This window comes from Meles meles, chromosome 10, assembly GCF_922984935.1.
Source record: "Meles meles chromosome 10, mMelMel3.1 paternal haplotype, whole genome shotgun sequence".
NCBI classification, from domain to species: domain Eukaryota; kingdom Metazoa; phylum Chordata; class Mammalia; order Carnivora; family Mustelidae; genus Meles; species Meles meles.
In genome coordinates, this window is record NC_060075.1 from 69,601,228 (window position 1) to 69,619,733 (window position 18,506).

At 45.7% G+C, this 18,506-nt stretch overlaps 1 protein-coding gene across 3 annotated transcripts in view; it reads right to left on the reverse strand.

The window, feature by feature from the left end:
• DYNC1I1 (dynein cytoplasmic 1 intermediate chain 1) overlaps window positions 1-18,262 on the reverse strand; it is a 301,726-nt gene extending 283,464 nt beyond the window's left edge. Inside the window, exon 1 of one of the 3 annotated variants that reach the window (XM_046021163.1) lies at window positions 18,025-18,262. The gene's annotated coding sequence lies outside the window, so the exon portion shown is untranslated. Of the gene's footprint in view, window positions 1-1,202; window positions 1,361-4,163; window positions 4,185-18,024 lie in introns of those variants that run through there. The other 2 variants (XM_046021165.1, XM_046021164.1) reach the window with 2 other exon arrangements.
• Window positions 18,263-18,506: the final 244 nt, after the last annotated feature.

Consider the following 18,506-nt stretch of genomic DNA (forward strand, 5'->3'; position numbering starts at 1 on the left):
ACGCGATGAAGAATAAGAAAGCTGAGAAACACAAAGAGCCCGCAAATCAATGTAGTCTGTGGAATGACTGCTCACAAGGATGCGGGAAGAAGGTTCCGTGGAGAGGGTGACATAACAGACCCTCACAGAGGAAGACGAGACCGGAGGACGGCAGGAGAGCGGTGCCTCCCCGGCGGAGGGACGCATGGGCAAAGGCGGGGAGGTGGGAAAGAGAATGGTCAGTCTGTGGGACGAGTAATGTGATATGGCTGGAGCACTGAATACGAAAGCAGATGGAGCCAAGTCAGGGTGGAAATGCAGCCAGATATCAGATCCCAGAGGATGAGAGACCAACCATCCCAGTTTGCCAGGAAGTGAGGGGGTTCTCTGAATGCCAGCTTTTCAGGGTGAACACCAGGAAAATGCCAGGCAAACCTGGACCCTTTGGTCACCCAACAGCCAAAGGGCTACCCCGCCCTGCTTTCATGGGCTCGGAACTACTCTGAGACAGCAGGAATGATTTGAACAAGTACAAGACCAGGTAATTTTTTCCTAGCTTGCAATACGCATGACAATAGCCTTTTAAAACATGGGTTATGACCCACTGCTGAGTTACAAATTCAAGTTAGCAGGTAGTCACAGGTGGTAGTTTTTGTGATGAGCAGATCGGGACTATTAGAATGCATGGCACATGGGAAGGGCAATGACTGGTTCATGGTACTTGTTTTGGACGCACATATATTCAGTATTATGTATAAATATTATTTATTATTGTCAGTTGCAGTTAAAAGAGTTTGAGGCATATTAAGCTACCTCAATTTTAAAACTGGCAAATTGTCAATTATAAATGTATCTCTACCTTTGTCCTGTCTCGGCCAACATTTTGCATGACATGACACCCACAGATCATGATGATATTTGTACGTACAGCACACTGGGGTAAACAGAGAAAGCCATTCGCTATCACAGGAGACTGACCTGGGCTCTGACCACCCTGAGAGCCAAGAGATGAACATCCAAGTTCACATGTAACCTGAAATCCATCCGCAGAGCGCTGGTGAGAACGCTCTACCACAGAATGACCAAAGCAAGCTCAGCTCTATTTGTTTAAATGGTTAAATCTACCAGAGAAAGAAAGTAAAAAACAAAACAACAACAAAAACAATACAAAATAAATCCCTAGATACTTCAAGGCACAAGCACATCAAGCCAGATGTACTTACGAAGATTAACCCGCTTTTCTGGCTACCGATGAATGCCCGTACGAGTGCAGAAAATCAATGCTGCCAGAAATGCACGACCATGACGCGTTTCTTGCAGATCATGTCAGCACGGATGCCAAATGACCCTGGGATTTGGGAATTTGCTATTTGTCCCATCAGCACAACTTTTATACTCCTTTTAGAAAGCAAATACCCATCTGAAAAGCTTGGCTGCAAAATCCCTCACCCGGCCCTGCACACAGTCTTCTGGATGTGAATAGATAACTCAGTGGTATGAGGCAGTGTTCGCAACAGATTTCTCAACCAGTCCTAAAAGGCTTAAACCTTTCTGATACTCATGTGTATTTTTTACTTCAAGACTTAAAAAACAAAATTTAGCTAGAGTCGGTTTCAACCATCTGTCTCTTTGAGTGAAAATAGGAGGCAGGCTTGTGCATATTGGCTTTTGAAGAAAACTAATTTGGCAGAAAGAATTAAAGAGAAAGAAGAAGTATATCTCAATTTTTAAGACCATACTAAGGAGTAGCAAAATATCCAAAGTAAGTAGTAACTGTCAAGGCCACATCTACATCCATTTCTGCCCCTTAGACTGTCCCCATTCCTTGGGGTGTCAGCATTACCCCAAGGAATTCCTATCACCATCAAGGCTGATGTCCCTGATTGAACATCACTCTGATTAGACCTATGCCAACCAGTCAAAGCCCTGGGGAATGGCAGAGTGGAGACATAAAAGTGACTTCTTGGTTCAAGACACATTTGGTGTGGTCGAAGATGAGGATAGCAGGTACACTCCAAGAATTTGGAAATAATAGAAATGTAGCACAATCACTTTCTGAGAGTTAAACTAGACCTACTCTTAAAACACAGGCCATCGGGGCGCCTGGGTGGCTCAGTGGATTAAGCCGCTGCCTTCGGCTCAGGTCGTGGTCTCAGGGTCCTGGGATCGAGCCCCGCATCGGGCTCTCTGCTCCGCAGGGAGCCTGCTTCCTCCTCTCTCTCTGTCTGCCTCTCTGCCTACTTGTGATCTCTCTCTCTCTGTCAAATAAATAAATAAAATCTTTAAAAAAAAAAAAAAAAAAAAAAAAACACAGGCCATCTCACAAGTCGGAACTATAACCACAGGACCACAACGTCACAGGTAGGGTTGACCAAATGTCATGGAAAACCACCACATAATGAGTGGTGAACAACTATAAAAAGGTTTATAATTAAAGGAAAATGGAAAAGTGCTGTGACATTTGTTCAGGTTTTCTGCAGTATGTCCAGGAGAAGGACACCCTGACCAGTTGACATCACCTTTTCTGTGCATCATCACAGTGGCATCAGGCCACCACCCTGAAACACCAGCTATGACAACCACTCCCCATGCTCTGGCTCCATGTACATCATCCAACCTTCAGTCTTTCCACACGTCAGCTAAAGGCAACTCCTGAGCTAGCTTCCTAGTTAACTCAGGCCAAAAATCTTGGAGTCATCCCTGATTTCTCTGTCAAATCCCATATCCAGATCATTAGCAAAGTATTCAAGCTCTACTTTCCAAATACTTCCAGAATCAGCCTGTCTTCACCACCTCCCCCACCATCATCCTGTCCAAATCACCAACCTCTCTCATCTGTATTATTGCAAAAGCCTCCACAATGGTCTCCTAGTTCCTACCCTTGCCCCCTCTCCTTGCAGGCTATTCTCAGCTGTAACAGTAATTCTTCAGAACACAAACCAAATCATGTCACTTCCTTGCATAAAGCTTGCCAATGGCTCCCATCTCAGAGTAAAAGCCTAAGTCCCTCAATGGCCCCCATGGCCCTACACAATCCAGGCTCATTACTTTTCTGACCTCATTTCCAGACCCTCTTTGTTGCTATTCCTCAAACACATCAGGTACACTCCCACCTCAGGGTCTTTGCTTGTGCTATTTCCTCTCCCTGATACTAAGTATCTGAATGACTGGTTTCTTCAAAGCTTAGATCAAAGCTTAGATCAAATTTCATCTCACTGAGGCCTTACTTGACCATCCTACTGAAGAGAGTAAACTACTCCCCTTCCTTCTCACCTGCCTTCTCACACTTTCCTACTGCCTTATTTTTCTTCATTAAGGGTATTACCAATTAACAGATTCTATTGTCCCTTCCCCCAGAATTTAAACTCCAGCTAAGGTAGAGATTTGGTCTATATTGTTCACCGATGTATTGCCAATACTTAGAAAAGTGACTGGTAGAAAGTTGGTAATGTTTGTTGAGTGAGTGAACAAAGCCGGCTTCCAAACTCTGCCTGCATGAGCTCCTCCCTCTCTTCTCAGCCTTGCTTTCTATAAAGTGTCAAAGCTCCACTGGCTTTGAGAGTCTCGTAGGTTTGTTCCCCACTCTCCTTCTCAACCCTTTTGCTGTGATCTGGTGTCCTTAGTTGTCATATGATTGTCACACTTGGATCCTGCCCCCCTTCCCAGTCCTCTTGAATGTATTATGTGACTGGACTATCTGCTTGATTTTTTGATACCCATGTTACCTCCGGACAAAACCTTCAGGATTACCCCTAATCCCCTCAGGCTAGCACTGCCCCAGCCATGCCCAGCTCAGACCTCCAATACCAAGAACCTAAGAACTTGAATTCTCAGATTTCAAAAAACTGACCTATAAGCAAGGGCACTGTGATCCCATGGGAAGTTAGGTTTCTCCTGGCCCGTCAGTAAATTGGCTTTATATCTGTTGCCTAACATATAACATATACTTGCTTGTGTGAATGTGCCACTAGACCACTAGAGAATTTTGGCTATATAAGAACAGTCTAATATCTAGACCCTCAGAACTAAGATTCAAGACCTTAATCCTGCCTATCTGTATAGCTGACTGGTCCGAACGATACCTCCATGTCGGCGGCTGCAACAGGAGAGCTGACTGCAGGCCAGAGTGTCAGTGGCCAAGAATGTCACCCACTTACGTTCTTAACATGGGAATAGGAACCCACTTGTATATGCACATACAGCCACCGGACCCCGAGTTCCTTTGGCAGATCAGAGCACCTCTTCTCTCCACCTCTCCAGTCCCTGAACAGTCACCTTTTGTAGGAAAGCAGTAGAGGATGAAGGGGAAAGAGAGTGGGGTTATTTACCTGATGGCAGGAGGTGTGAGACTACTTCGGATATCTGAGCATGGTTGCTTCCCCAGACATTTGCAAAGGAAAGAGAAGCATAGTCATCAACAAAATTTTCTAATTTGCTAAGAGTCAGGAAGCCCACGTAGTTGTCTCCATGATGTTAACTTCATCTTTATGTTAATGCAATTTAATCAATACTCACTGAGCCCCTACAAAGCAAAGTGCCTCCTGGATGCTGTGAGGCCTACACAAATGATCGAGATACATCTATCTCAAAAAGCTTATAACATGGGACAGGGGACTGACCGTGCCATCCCAAAATATGACTTTTTGACATAAGGATTGTCTTATGTTTGTTATTTTAAAGAAACAACAGATACAGGAGAAGCTCTAAAAGCTTAGTCGAAGTTGCCTTTTTCTAAGAGTCACTTAAATGTATAAGGGAAGTCTCCATTTCTAAGGGTTCTTCCCTTCTGTACCAGGAAGAGGAGGATGACTCAGTCTCCACAAACTATTATTAGTGAAGAAGGTATGGACTTAAAATTTCATAACACCCTCACTCCTGATGACTTTTACCCCTACCCTGGCCCCTCCCATAACCCCAACATCTTCTTTTGTGTTTAGCTGGAAATGTTATTTATAGTGGCTTGAGATGTTTTGGAGAGTTACTCAGTTTTCCTAGGTCTCTCCCATGTGTACAGGAAGCATACAAGTTATTAAAATTGTCTTGTGTTCCTCCTGTCAATCTTTTTTTTTTTTTTTAAATAGGGGGAAGGGGAGGTTCTCAGACAAGAGTCTAGAAGAGTAGAGAGAAAATTATTTTTCCTCTCCCACATACGGTACAGTCTGAAAACAACAGCTCCACTGCAAGGGACAATGGATAAGTACATGATAAAGATTTAAAGCACAAGGAGGGGTGTGCCTGGGTGGCTCAGTTGGTTAAGCAGCTGCCTTTGGCTCAGGTTATAATCTTGAGGTCCTGGGGTCCAGTCCTGCCAGGCTCCCTGCTCAGTGGGGAGCCTCCTCCTCCCTCTACCACTCCCCCTGCCTGTACACTTTCTCTGTCAAATAAATGAATAAATAAAAATTTACAATAGATGATAGATAGGAAGGTAGAGCGAGCACATGGAGGGCATGCAGGAACTGGAGCACAGAGTGAGCTTCCTAAAGGAAGGGCCGTGAGAGCCACACATGGAAACGTGGGTAGAATGTGAACGGGGGAAGCATTTCTAGCAGAAGGAGAGAGAGCACGAGAGAAATAGCAGTGACAGGAGGTAGCGGTCTGCGTTTGGGGAATGGCAACCAGTTTCGTTGGACTGCAGCATAACGTCAAATGGGCCCAAGGTGTCAGGGTGCGATGAGAGACAAGCTGAAAAGGTTTGTGCTGGACGTTACATTCTCAGGTCATAACTCAGATGAATTGTTTCTGCTCTTTGGTCTCTCCTCACTTCAGAAGCAAGTTATCTATTTTAAAACCTGTAAGGGTCTTGAAAAAAAATCAAGCATTTCCATGTTAAACCAACTCAATCTATTCAAATGTGTTAAGCAATGCAAACAACTAGAATTAACACTTCCCTTACATATCACACCTTTGCTGTATATGATGAAAAAGTGAGAAAGCAAAAGCTCAAAATAGGTACTTCAGCATTCGTAATAAGTTCTTTGCATAAGATAGCATTCAGGGTAAGGACTCTACCCAGTCCCCACCCCCAGGAGCCTCATGGTTTGCTTTTTCTTCGTGCTGTAAAAAAGAATATAGTAGTTGGGGCTTTCTGCCTTTGAAATGATCGATTTGTCTAGCCTCTGCTGTTAGCAGTACGGAGCTGACTTGGAATACCATCGGGGCACATTAAGAGATTACTGAATGAACATGTAAATGAACAAGTAAATGCCAAGCCCTCAACGGCAAGATGATGTGGCCAGTCTGGAGTGAAGTTAGAGGCAAGCATTTTTTGTTTGTCTTTCGTGATTGTCATAAGCTGTTCAATTTCCTACTACCGCCCTCACACTGCTATAGGATTCCTAGCGTCAAGAAGGCGCTTAAGGAATGATTACTGAATGAGAGAATGAATGGCGGAAAGTTACAACTTGAACAATTCTGTGGGTAAGAAAGTAGACACAAGTAGACACAGATGGTCACATTTATTGTGCCAGTTTGGCACCTGCCCTCTTATTTATGGCGGTCCTAGTGAATGGCGGATCCCGGCCAGTGAGGAGAGTGATGCAAAGCAGGGGCGCCTGTGTGGCTCAGTAGGCTGAGTGTCTAACTCTTAATTTCAGCTCAGGTACTGATCTCATGGATGGTGAGAGGAGTGTAGGGCTCTGTGCTCAGTGGGGAGTCTGCTTGGGATTCTCTCTCCCCCTCCCCATCTACTCCTTTCCCTGCACACACCCACTCTTTCTCTCTCTCACATAAATAAACAAATCTAAAATAAATAAGGAGTAATGCAAAGCTCTCTCTAGTACATAAAATCACAGGTTCTTAAATCCAGAGAAAAAAGAACGTGGAGATTACCAAATACTGGTGTGACCTCTCACTGATAAGAGAATCCCTTCACAGAAAATCCTCACTTAGTGGTGATCCGCTTGAACTCTCAGTACCTTAAAGGTAGCCCAATCTCTTTTTTTTAACGGTTCAATCAATCGAAGGTTCTCCATTATCTTGATATAAACTTTGCTTTCTTTTTTTTTTTAAAGATTTTATTTATTTATTTGACAGACAGAGATCACAAGTAAGCAGAGAAGCAGGCAGAGAGAGGAGGAAGGAGGCTCCCTGCTGAGCAGAGAGCCCCACACGGGGCTTGATCCCAAGACCCTGGGATCATGACCTGAGCTGAAGGCAGAGGCTTTAACCCACTGAGCCACCCAGGTGCCCCAACTTTGCTTTCTCCTAGAATTTTGGACTACTGTAGAGAGGTGTCCTCAATACGTGTTTGTGAAAGATAGAGTCCTCATGTCTATACCCTCTCACCTGCTGACAGCCCAGACACTCTCTGCAGCATCCAGTCAAGTTGTACTCGGGCGGGGGATGGGGGGGGAGAGCCAAAGAAGACACAGAGGAGAGAAAATGTGTACATCGGCCAAGATGAGCCACACAGACTCCCCTGTACCACATCCAGCCTCTAGTTCTTCAAACCTTTACCTGTGGCGCTAGGCCCAAGCACTTGGCCTATTGGAATCAGATGCTCAGAATGCTTCTGCCATTTAGTCACAGTGGATCTGTACCACATTAGATTTTAACTTAACATCAGTTTGATATGCTGGGGATAGAAGTCGGGGAGCTAGGAAATGTGTCCTCAGCAGGCCCGAATTCCCAGATAAGAACAGAGGCCAACCTGATAGTCTTAATAGTCTCTAGACTAAGATCGCCTCACAAGTCAGGGAAAATGCAGACTGACCATCTGGCCCTTTCATTGTATGTACCCAGCACTGCTCTGGTGGGCACAGACAGAAATGTTCTATATGATCTTGACCTGACTCAGAAGGCAAGGCATCCAGAATCCTAGGAATTACCAAGCCCACATTCATTTGGGGCCCAGAGACCCAACAGGGGACACATTCAGGAAGCCAAATGTTTGTACTGAACACATCAAATGATCCATGAGAAAAAATTTAAATCCTATAAGAAATGGAAAATTAAGTGGGATTTATTCTTTCAAACCTCACCACAACATTAGGAAGTGGCCCTGTTATTATCACTCCTGTTTTACAGTTGAAGAAAATGAGGTGCAGGGAGGCAAAATAAGTCGTCACGGTTACAGAGCTAACAGCAGCTGACACTGAGATTTGAACCCTAGCTGTGGAGTTCACACTCTCATACTGCCTCTTGAACACGGTTATGATTTGTCCTGGGATCAAATTAGACCCAAGAACAAAAAAGGAAGACGAACATAAAATATTAATGATTTTGCCTGGTTGACAGTGGTGTGTTTGGTCATCCTGAAAATTCAAAGAAGTGATTATTCACTTAATTATTAATCACTTCCCTTCTTGGAAATTTGTTATACCTCTATTAGGTATTTACCATGTTTTACCTTGCATGATAGCCTTGCCATATATGTATAATACATATCCATATGTTTTATACACACACACACACACACACACACACACATATATGTAAAACTTTTCTATTTTTCCCTGATTAGACAGCAGTGCCTAAGGTCTATACCTTGTTCTGGGGCACCTGGCTGGCTCAGCAGGTAGAGCGTGCAACTCTTGATCTTGGTGTTGTGAGTTCAAGCCCCACGTTGGGTATATAGATTACTTAAAAAAAATATATAATAATAATAACCTTTTTAAAGAAAAGACCAATACTTGCTCATTTTCATGTACCCACAAAGCATTCAGTCTCCCCCATGGTTAGCCCTCTGTAGGTACTAAATACATGTTCTTCACTAGGACTAAAAACCTGCTGAAGGAACCTAGCTTTCACCCCTACCTACACGTAGTTCTTTTATTCATTATCAGTAAAATCTAGATTTGTAAGCTCACTAAATCCAGGACGCTGTTATTATTCACAATGCAAACTAAGGTCACTCCAATAAATTTCATACTCTATATGGGCATTCTTTCAGGTGTGACTAATGTTGAGTAGTGAAGCCATTATATGTATGCTCGTATGTCAGTGAGCATCCCAGGATGTCATTTAGAAACTGGTCAGCAGCAGGAAGACTCTCCCTTTCATAGTCATTTAGGTTAATCACAAAAATTCCTGTCCCCCAACATACCTAACGACTCCTTTGTAGGCAGGCAGGGCCATTCAATTTGCTTTAGTCAACGCGATGGACGAGGTGGGGGCAGTATATATCAAGAGGAAGGGACACTCAGAGACTCATGTCTCTGGGTGGACATGGTCAATGGAGCCCCCTGTTGGTCCCCACCGGACACGTAACAGGAGCAAGAAAAACCCTGCTGGGTTGCCATGCTGATGCGCGGGAGTCCTTTGTCACTGTGCTATGGTGCAGCCGAATCTGACCCATACACTCCCATGGCCCGACTCCACTGCACCCATCCAGCATTCTTGTTACGTCCCACCTTCTGTGATTTAGTGTTGGTAACTGACCTTTACCATCCCCACCTGTGCTTTGCTGTGGAATGCCCAGTAAGAGGCTGTGACCAAGATTCTTCCCTTGACCCAAGGCTAAGCAGGCTCCTCTGAGCTCTTTTTCAACTTGGCCCTATCCGTCGGCATGTTCTCAAGAGCCCCATTTTAGCTAACGTCCTGTGAAAAGTCAGTTTAGCCACAGTCTCCCCCCCTCAATGTCTGATCCCTGGTATCTACCGGATGTTTAATGAGGTTCCTCACCCTCCGCCATCTCCCAGGTGATATCTGATCACCCTGGCTTGCCTTCAGCAAGAATCCTGTTAGGTCAGCTTAGCCTGATTGCCCCCCACTTACCTTGGACATGTCCTCTTAGTAATTTTTCATCCACTACCTCCCCCCCCCCCCCCCCCCGCATTACTCCTTGGCTAGAAATCCCACTCTCCTTTGTTGTATTCAGAGTTTCTCCCGATCTCTCTCCCCTACTGCAAACTCCCAGTGCAGGGGTCCAGACATCTATTAAAACAGTGCTCCTGAATAAAGCCTGTCTTACCATTCCTTTAACAAGTGGACGAGTAGCTTTTTCTTTAACAGGTGTAAAGACTAAGAAAGCACCAGGTGTCATTATTAACTCCCCAGTCACCAGAACATGTGCGCTGGTTAAAGCCACTTTCATTCTGAATCTTCCCCCTGAGAGTTTAGAAAATACTCTTTCCACGTGCTGCCCAGACGTACCTTCCCTGGGTTTGGGAAGGCAGACATAGTATGGGCAGTGCTAAGGGGTGATGTTGCCAATAGCTCAAAGCAAAGTTCTGCTCACTTTCCTGAAGTAAATGGCTCTGCCTGGCCAGAATGTCCTTGGGCAAGGGAACATCTGAAGAGAGTATCTTCCTCCTACCCTGTGACTGTTTTGTAACCTGACTTTTTTATCTACTTGAAACTAAAACTTAACAATTTGTTGTTGGCCTTCAAATTTTAGCAATCCATGCCTTTTTTTTTTTTGAAATTTCTAAAACGAGGAGCTCTCAAGGGAAAGGAGTATGATTCCCCCCTTTAAAAGCTACAGCAAAAGACATGGGGTTTCATCCTTGTTTGATATGCCAATTACTTTTCAGCAGCATTTGAAAAATATTAAAAAGCTTAAAAGAGGAAGCAAGAAAATCTGTATTCAAAACCCCAAACCTGGCCTGTTACAATGTCCCTGGGTGGTCCATATTTGCATTGGGAGATTTAGTTTGGCATTTTAACTTATGTAAATAGATTCTCACTTTCCCCTATGCCTGAAAGCCTTCAAAGAGGGAAGATCCCCTTTCCAAATCAGCAGTAACCTATACCCTCTGAAAGTGAACAAAGTCACACTTTTCAAGGAAACAGGCAGAGAAGTTTTTTGTTATTCTTCTTTCCACAAAATACACACCAATTCCCACAACCCCTTGCTATTCTGATACTACCAGGGCAGATGGTGAAACAGGAGATGTGCGTCATTTTAAAAGGGGACGCTGTCAAAACACACATTCCCCCACAGAGCCTGCTACCTTTCCAGCCCCCCAAATCCACCAACTTCTTTGAAATTCCACAAGCAGATTCTGAGGCACGGTCACATGGTCATCCCCCAAGCGTGTGCTCACCAGAACACTCAACAGCTAGACAAACTTATAAAAGCTTCCAAACGCACATTACAGAATCTAAAACGCTTTTAACAGGAGACTTCATTCCATTTCAATGCATAAAATCTTCAGCTTGTTACACAAAGAAATGGGTACTATTTTAGGTCAGAGTAGACCACCTAGCCTGTATTTTAAAAGACAAACTGACTGTATATGCAGGATATAAAATATTGTGTCATCCTTTACTCATTAGAGCTATTTAAAATATACACATTACTCTTGGCTTTGCTCTAGACATGAGTATAAAATAGAAATCTGACAAATGAATCAAAATCTCCCTTCCTCCCACCAGAAAGAAACTAAAGAAACCAAACCTCCCACCAGAGAAATCAAACCAAATATCAAAAGAAATAGCCCAGGGGGCTCCTAAAAGAAACACAAGACTCAAAGCATCCTGCCTGTCATTTCTAGAATGAAAAGTAGTCCCTCTCAAGACTCCCCTTCTCACAGGAGAATTGTTCCACGTGATCCTAATTCAGGAAGGCAAGGATTCCAGAAGTCTAGGCATTACGGAGCCTACATCCAAATTGGGCCCAGACGTGCCATGGAAACTACATTTCAGGAAGTGAATGTTTTTATTAAACACATTAAAATGATCCAAAGGGAAAGAATTAAATCTTATAATAAAAAGAAAATTAAGTGGGATTTATTCTGGCTAGTATTTGGGGCCAACAAAGCTTGTTGAGCATCTACCATGTTTTTTTTTTTTTAAAGATTTTATTTATTTATTTGACAGAGAGAGATCATAAGTAGGCAGAGAGGCAGACAGAGAGAGTGAGAGGGAAGCAGGCTCACCGCTGAGCAGAGAGCCCGATGTGGGACTCGATCCCAGGACCCTGAGATCATGACCTGAGCCGAAGGCAGCAGCTTAAACCACTGAGCCACCCAGGCGCCCCGAGCATCTACCATGTTTAAGACTCTTTGCCGAAAGATACAAGGATGTCTCAGAGAGCCTGGAGTCTAAAACCAGAAAAAGGCAGGCACATAAGTAGTATAACTCAAGGTAAAAAAAATTTTTTTTAAAGAGCATACCTTCAGTTCAAAGGAAGGCAAGATCACACACATCCCTGAGGAGAGAAGGCTAGAAAATGATATAACTGTTTTTGGATAATAAAAACATCTTCCACACCTTGATTGGGTACCGTGTGTTCTCTCATTATCTGCAATCTTTACAATAACTTTGCAAGTTAGGGATCATTATCCCCACTCTACAGATGAAGAAACTGAGGCTTCCATAGCTTCAGTGAGATATCTGACTGCTTCTTCTTTCCTGTGTCTTACACAGCCTCTTAGATGTTGTTCTCTTTTATGTTGTCAAAAACCAAGCAAAGAAATGGGCTTAAATTACAGCAGGAAAGATTTCAATAGAAAAACAGACTGTCTACTGACATTCTGGGCAGGAGACTTCTCGGTCATGAGAGCTGACCTGTGCTCTGGAGGCTGTTCAGCGGCAGCCCCGCTGGAGAACTGTAGGTACCCTCTCTCCCCACTGTGACAAACAAAAATGTCTCTGGGCATTGCCAAATGTCCCCATGGTGGACAGTCGCCCCTGAGAACCACTAATCGAAAAGCACACTAGAGAGGCACCAGGATGATGCAGTCGGGTGAGGGTCTGACTCTTGGTTTTGGCTCAGGTCACAATCTCGGGGTCCTGGTTGGAGCCATGCCTTGGGCTCCGAACTCAGTGGGGAGTCTGCTTGAGATTCTCTTTCCCTCTCCCCCTGCCCCTCTCACTTGTGCGCTCCCTAAAATAAATATCTTGGGGTGCCTGGGTGGCTCAGTGGGTTAAGGCCTCTGCTTTCGGCTCAGATCATGATCCCAGTGTCCTGGGATCGAGCCCCGTATCAGGCTCTCCGCTCGGCGGGAGCCTGCTTCCCTTCCTCTCTGCCTCTCTGCCTACTTGTGCTCTCTGTCAAATAAATAAATAAAATCTTAAAAATAAATAAAATATCTTAAAAATCAAAATTACAAAAGAAGTACAAACACACTGGAGTAAGTCAATCTTTTCTGTAAATCACTGTCTAGAGGAAAGAGAGCTATGCATAGTCACCAGCTGGAGGGCAGGAAACGGGGCCATCAGCTCTGCAGTCCTTCTAGTCCTGCCCACTTTGAGTCGGAGCCACGTGGACAGAAGGCCGTGGACCCAACTCCAGGCCACTGCCCACAATGACTCATAACCAACAGCACCTGCGCTAGAAAAATGTAAGCTCTGATAATCCGCATTGCGTGCGCCTGGTGCCCATCGAGGCTTTCTAAAGACTATGCAGGCCTGAGAAGAACTAATGACATTTTCATTTCCAGATCTGAAGCTTCTAGCTGATTTTTTTTCCAAAAACTGACCCTGCCAGAGAATGTGCCTGTGGTTTAGAATCATTCAGGGCCTCCTTTCCCACCTCCGTTTTTGCAAAAGCCTTTCCTCCCCATGACCTGACCAAAAAAAGCCCCAAATCTTACTGTGACTGTTGGTGCCCCAAATCTGCCTGCAACGCTTGACCACAAGGTATAAAAATACCTTTCTGTTGAGCAGCTTCCCAGGTACTTCTGATATAGAGGTTGGTATAGTATTTAGATTTTAATTGGATTCAAAGAATGACATCATCATTTTATTTTTAAACATCCAAGTTTACAATATTCTGGAACTCGCATTCACTGTGAGTCTTTAAATTCACGATGAAAACTGTCAGATGCCAACTTAAAGCGTGTGTAAGAGAGAAGCAGAATTTTTAAAAATTCTTTAAGAGGTGATAGGAGGAAAAACCCCTGAAGCATAAGAAAGCACTCTGGTATCTGTTCCCAGGCAGATCTGTTGATCAAGTGTAATCATTCTCCACAGCGCCAGAGACCCATTACTTTTATCATAAAGAATGCCCTTGACTCTAACATAAATTTCTGCTTTCTGTGTGTGCCATACCAATGGCGTTAGCTGGTCTGTGTCCCAAAATGAAAACAATGGGTCGTTCTCTAAGAGTACAGCAACAATATGGGTGAGCATAGGAATGTTAGGGCCCAAGTAATATTTTGGAAGCAAGAGCAGCTGCTTGTGAGGATCTCAGGATTGATAGGAACTGAAAATTAAAGGACACAGAGCCCGTCTGGGAAGCCGAGGTCCTCCCAAGATTTAGTACCAAGTTAGTGTTCTGGATCATGGCACAGTCACTATATCAGAGAAGCCCCAGAACACCAAGCAGCTTCACATTCAGCCCTGAAATAAATTCATCGTTGCAATGAACAAAGCCTTGGCTAACACCTGCTCCTGCAAAGTCAGCTTTCTGGGCTGTCTCAGTTGGGAACTGCTATGCATTCCATGTTCAACAAGATACCTAGTGACAGTTAAGAATCAAATGTAAGGGGCTTTAGCATGCCTCAAGGGAAAGCAGGGCTTGCTTACCCCCCACCACACTGAGAGAAGTCTAATTTCCTTGATCCCCTTTGATAATACAGTTAGGCTTTCCGTATGAGCATGTGAGCATGTTCTTGAGGGACTCTTTGTCCTGCCACAGTGAAAATTGACACTAAACCAGTACACGTTGCCTCCCCCCACAGAAAAACAATGATAGGATGGGAACCGAACAAACAAACTTCGGAATCTGGCCAACCTGCACTTGAAATCCAGCCTTCCCACCAAATGGGCTTCAGGTGGCCATGACCAATGGCTTCCTGTTTCCAAGTACCAGATTCCTTGTTTGTCAAAAGAAGAGAAAGATTTCAGCCTTACAGGAACGTTAGAATGATTTCATGCACCTGAATATAAACACGAAAGGCACCCAATGAACTCCAAGCAGCTGGAAAGCTGCCTGCCATGCTTGGAGATCTTACTTGGCTGCCGCGTGCCTTCGCCTAAGCCACACCTGCCTCAGGGCACCCCCTAGCATGCCTCGGTAGGGACAAGCCAACAACGTCGATAGCTATGAACACTTTCTCCTGGTGCTCACAGGATAGTTTGCCTTGTTTTCCAGCACACGTCAGCAGAGTGACTTCAGCGGCTACCCCTTCTCCTAAACAGTGTATGTGAACCAGCAGTTCTTAATCTCTTTTTAGTCACAAATACCCGCTTTTCCCTCAAGAGAGCTTAGGTACATATGCATTAAATTCTACATCAAGATGATCCGGCTCAATGACCACCTGAACACCATCACGCGCCTGCCCTCCACAATGCCTATGATTCCTATGGAAGCAGCCTCCTCTGAACAAAGAATCAGTAGATGCCTTTGTGAACACGTGGCCACCTCAGGGTTTGCACCTGGACAGTGGTGTCAAGGTCACGATGCCAGCTTCACTCTCACATTCTGGTCCCAGGCTTCCTGTCGAGAGGAAGCAAAGAAAATCAGTCCAGGGTATCTGGAAAAGTTCCTAGTCAAGAATGCTTTTTACATGGATCTGGGCAAAGGCTTAGAAATTAAAATTAAAACTTTAAATGAGATAACATGAGAAAAGAGATTAATAATCCCTACACAAAAATTAACAAGTATAATTGTTCTGCAGCACTGAAGAGTAGATTCAGGCTGCTCAGGGTTCAAATCCTGGTTTTATAATTTAGTAGCTGAGCAATTTTCCAAAAGTTACCTAATATCATTGTGTCTTAGTGTCTTCATCTGTCAAATAGGACTAAAGATATATAACTCCTAAGATTTTTGTGAGGATTAAATAACTTAATACATGGGGAAATAATTTAAAATCCAATGCCTGGTCAAGTGCTCAACACGTTTTAGTAAATGTGTTGGTGATGTAATAAACTCAGAAAATGTATCGAGCACTGGTAAATTGCTCTATGTATTATCAACCTTTGTTTTACGTGGTAGAGCAACGTGTAGACAGAACAAAACAACGAAGGAAGATACTTAAGTTTGAAAAGGACCTTCCATTTGGGGCTAGGTTAAGTGACAAAGAAACAGGGTGATGGGGAAGAATGAGTAGTCCATTTAGGTAACTAACTTTGAATGAAGCCTGTGCCCAGTCTGTGTTGAGAGACGTGGTTTGATGATTTAGTATATATTTTACAAGACTGGACAGAGCAGCACCAAAGATGGATCTCTAAGAATGACTTGATTCAGTGCTGGAGTCAAAGGAAAGACTTACTCATTAAAGACTTGGGACGAAGTGTTTGGGGACGTAAAGGGGCTGGGAAGAGAGTTAATAGAGCCCCCTTTTAAACATAAAGCATGATCGCGAAAATGCTGTGTGACTTCCTCTTCCACTCTAGTTTGTCAGAAACTAGGAACCAGGGACTACCACTGTAAGAACTGCCCCACTTTCCCGTGGGCTGAGTTTCTTTTCTCTGTCCCTACCAGTAACGGTGATCACACCTAATGATGTTAGACCTCAAACACCAAAGAGCTTCAGGACATGCTTCAATAGAAGAGGAAAAGCTGGGATATGCGTGGAGGAGCGGAGCCACACCTCTGCTTTGGGACACTGTGCAGCAGACGTGCAAAGACCTGGAGGCCAAGGGGAGGAAAGCAGGTGCATCAGTGCCTGAGGCTCAAGACAAGGGAAAAAAAAAAGAGAGAGACGTAGAGATGTTCTGGGCCAAAACGGCCCAGAGCTGGACAGGCTGGAAAGAGCCTGAACTCGACACCCCAACATATTGTCCTAACTTCCTAAAGATGGTCCTACAAGATTTAAAAAAAAAAAAAGTCTCTTAGAGCACTGAGTCCTCAGAACTTAAACATTGGCAAGTTGATGCCTAAGAAGAGAGCATTTGATGACTGTGTGGTAGCAGTGTCTGAGTATATTTTATCGAGAAACATGGTCAAAAGAGCAGAGTTTGGGTCCTTGTCTCTCACATCCAAACTTTGGGAGAAAACCGGGCATTTTAAACAACCGGAGGAAGTATTAATCACATTCCCACTAGCACCCTCAGGATGCAACTCGCACCGAATTCTCCATTCCAAATGCAGTAACACTGGTTGTCTTCACTCTAATTTTCACAGTGAAAATATGTACAGAGACCGTCACCCCTATCAGTGCTAATATTAGCCACATGATGTCTTCTGCAGTTCCCCATGTCTTACTGTCAGCTATGCGTTCTCCTTATCTGGAATATCTGGAAGCAATTTTTCACTACCCTGAACAGCAGTAAGTCTTCAGAGCACACTTGAAAGGCAGTCCAGGCAAGAAAATGGCTGGCTACTTGTTCTTGCCCCTTACCTAGATGTGGCAGAAGCCAGAATACAGAATATATTCCATCTTCTGCATTTTGTTGAGTCTCCGATCTCCTAAGTAATTTCCTGTCCTGATCCTGGGTTTCTGTTTAACCTTACTAACCGAGGTGCAAGTCATGAGACCCCCTCACTGAGTTCCCATCGGTACTGCCAGGATCACTGCCCTTACGATGACGACGCACAGATTCCTAAGGCCAGAGCGATTCCGGAGTGGGAGTGGGGGAAGGAGGGCCACGCGTCTGGGAAGGTGTTTACGAAAACACATCCCCCAACCACACTTTTTTGCAGCAGTGAGAGAAACTGACATCTTCTTGCGTGAGTGCTTAATTAATGCCCTGCTGGAAGTACATTCGCTCCCTCCGACTTGGCGGGTAGCAACAGCATCTAAGAGCTTTGCAGACAGCTGAAAATGTAATCAAACAGCATCCTTTCCTTTCCTTCCGCAGCTCCCCCTCCCCCAGGGGCCGTCAGCTGGTGGCCCAGAGGGGTGCGGATCTCACCGCCGCTAGCCTTCTGCTGCCCAGGACAAGACCGAGGCGGGGCGCCCTGGGATGGCCCTCCCAGCCCGCAAGGTGGGCGACAAGGTGATGACACCACGACCCCTCCTCCTCTGCTCTCGCCTCTGGGCTCTCCCGGGGAGCTGCAGCAGGGGACTGCCGCTGGGGGGCTCTGGCCGCCTTAGGGCGCCGTGGAGCACACAGGAGCCTGGGGAGGGGGACGAGGCTACGGTCCGGCTTCGGCTGCGGCGGCCCGAACTACTGCCCGGCTGCCGGCGCGGACGACCCCGGAGCGGGGAGGGTCGAGGAGGGGCGCGGAGGTGGCGACCAGGCGAGCCCGACCCCCCCCCCCCCCTTGTTTACCTGGACGCGCTCTGCGAAGGCGGAACTGGGCTCAAGGAGCGAGCTCGGCTGCGGCTCCGGAGGAGGGGGCTGCGGGGTCGAGGCTCGAGCGGCTCCCGAGGGCGGCGGGCCCGGCGCGCGCAGGATGTGCTGTCTCACGCTGCGCCGGCCGCTTGGCTCGCGCTCCGCAGGGACCCAGCACTTCCTCTCTCTCCGCGAGCCCGACACTGACAGCTCCCTCGGAGCACCCAGGCTGCGGGGCTCGCCCCGCCCCCGGCCCACGCCCTCCCCGCCCCACGCCCCGCGCCCAGCGCCCCTCCTGCGGGAGGGCCCTCCACTCGCGCTCTCGCACCGTCTCCCAACGAAGGGGTGGAGCCGGCCCGAGGGCTAGCTGCAGGCAGAGCACCTGGGGAGGTCAATCCGTCTATCTCCGCGTCATCCGCAGGACTCACCTAAGTTGCTGCAAACAGAAGAGGTTCAGTATTTTGGGAGCTACTGCTCAC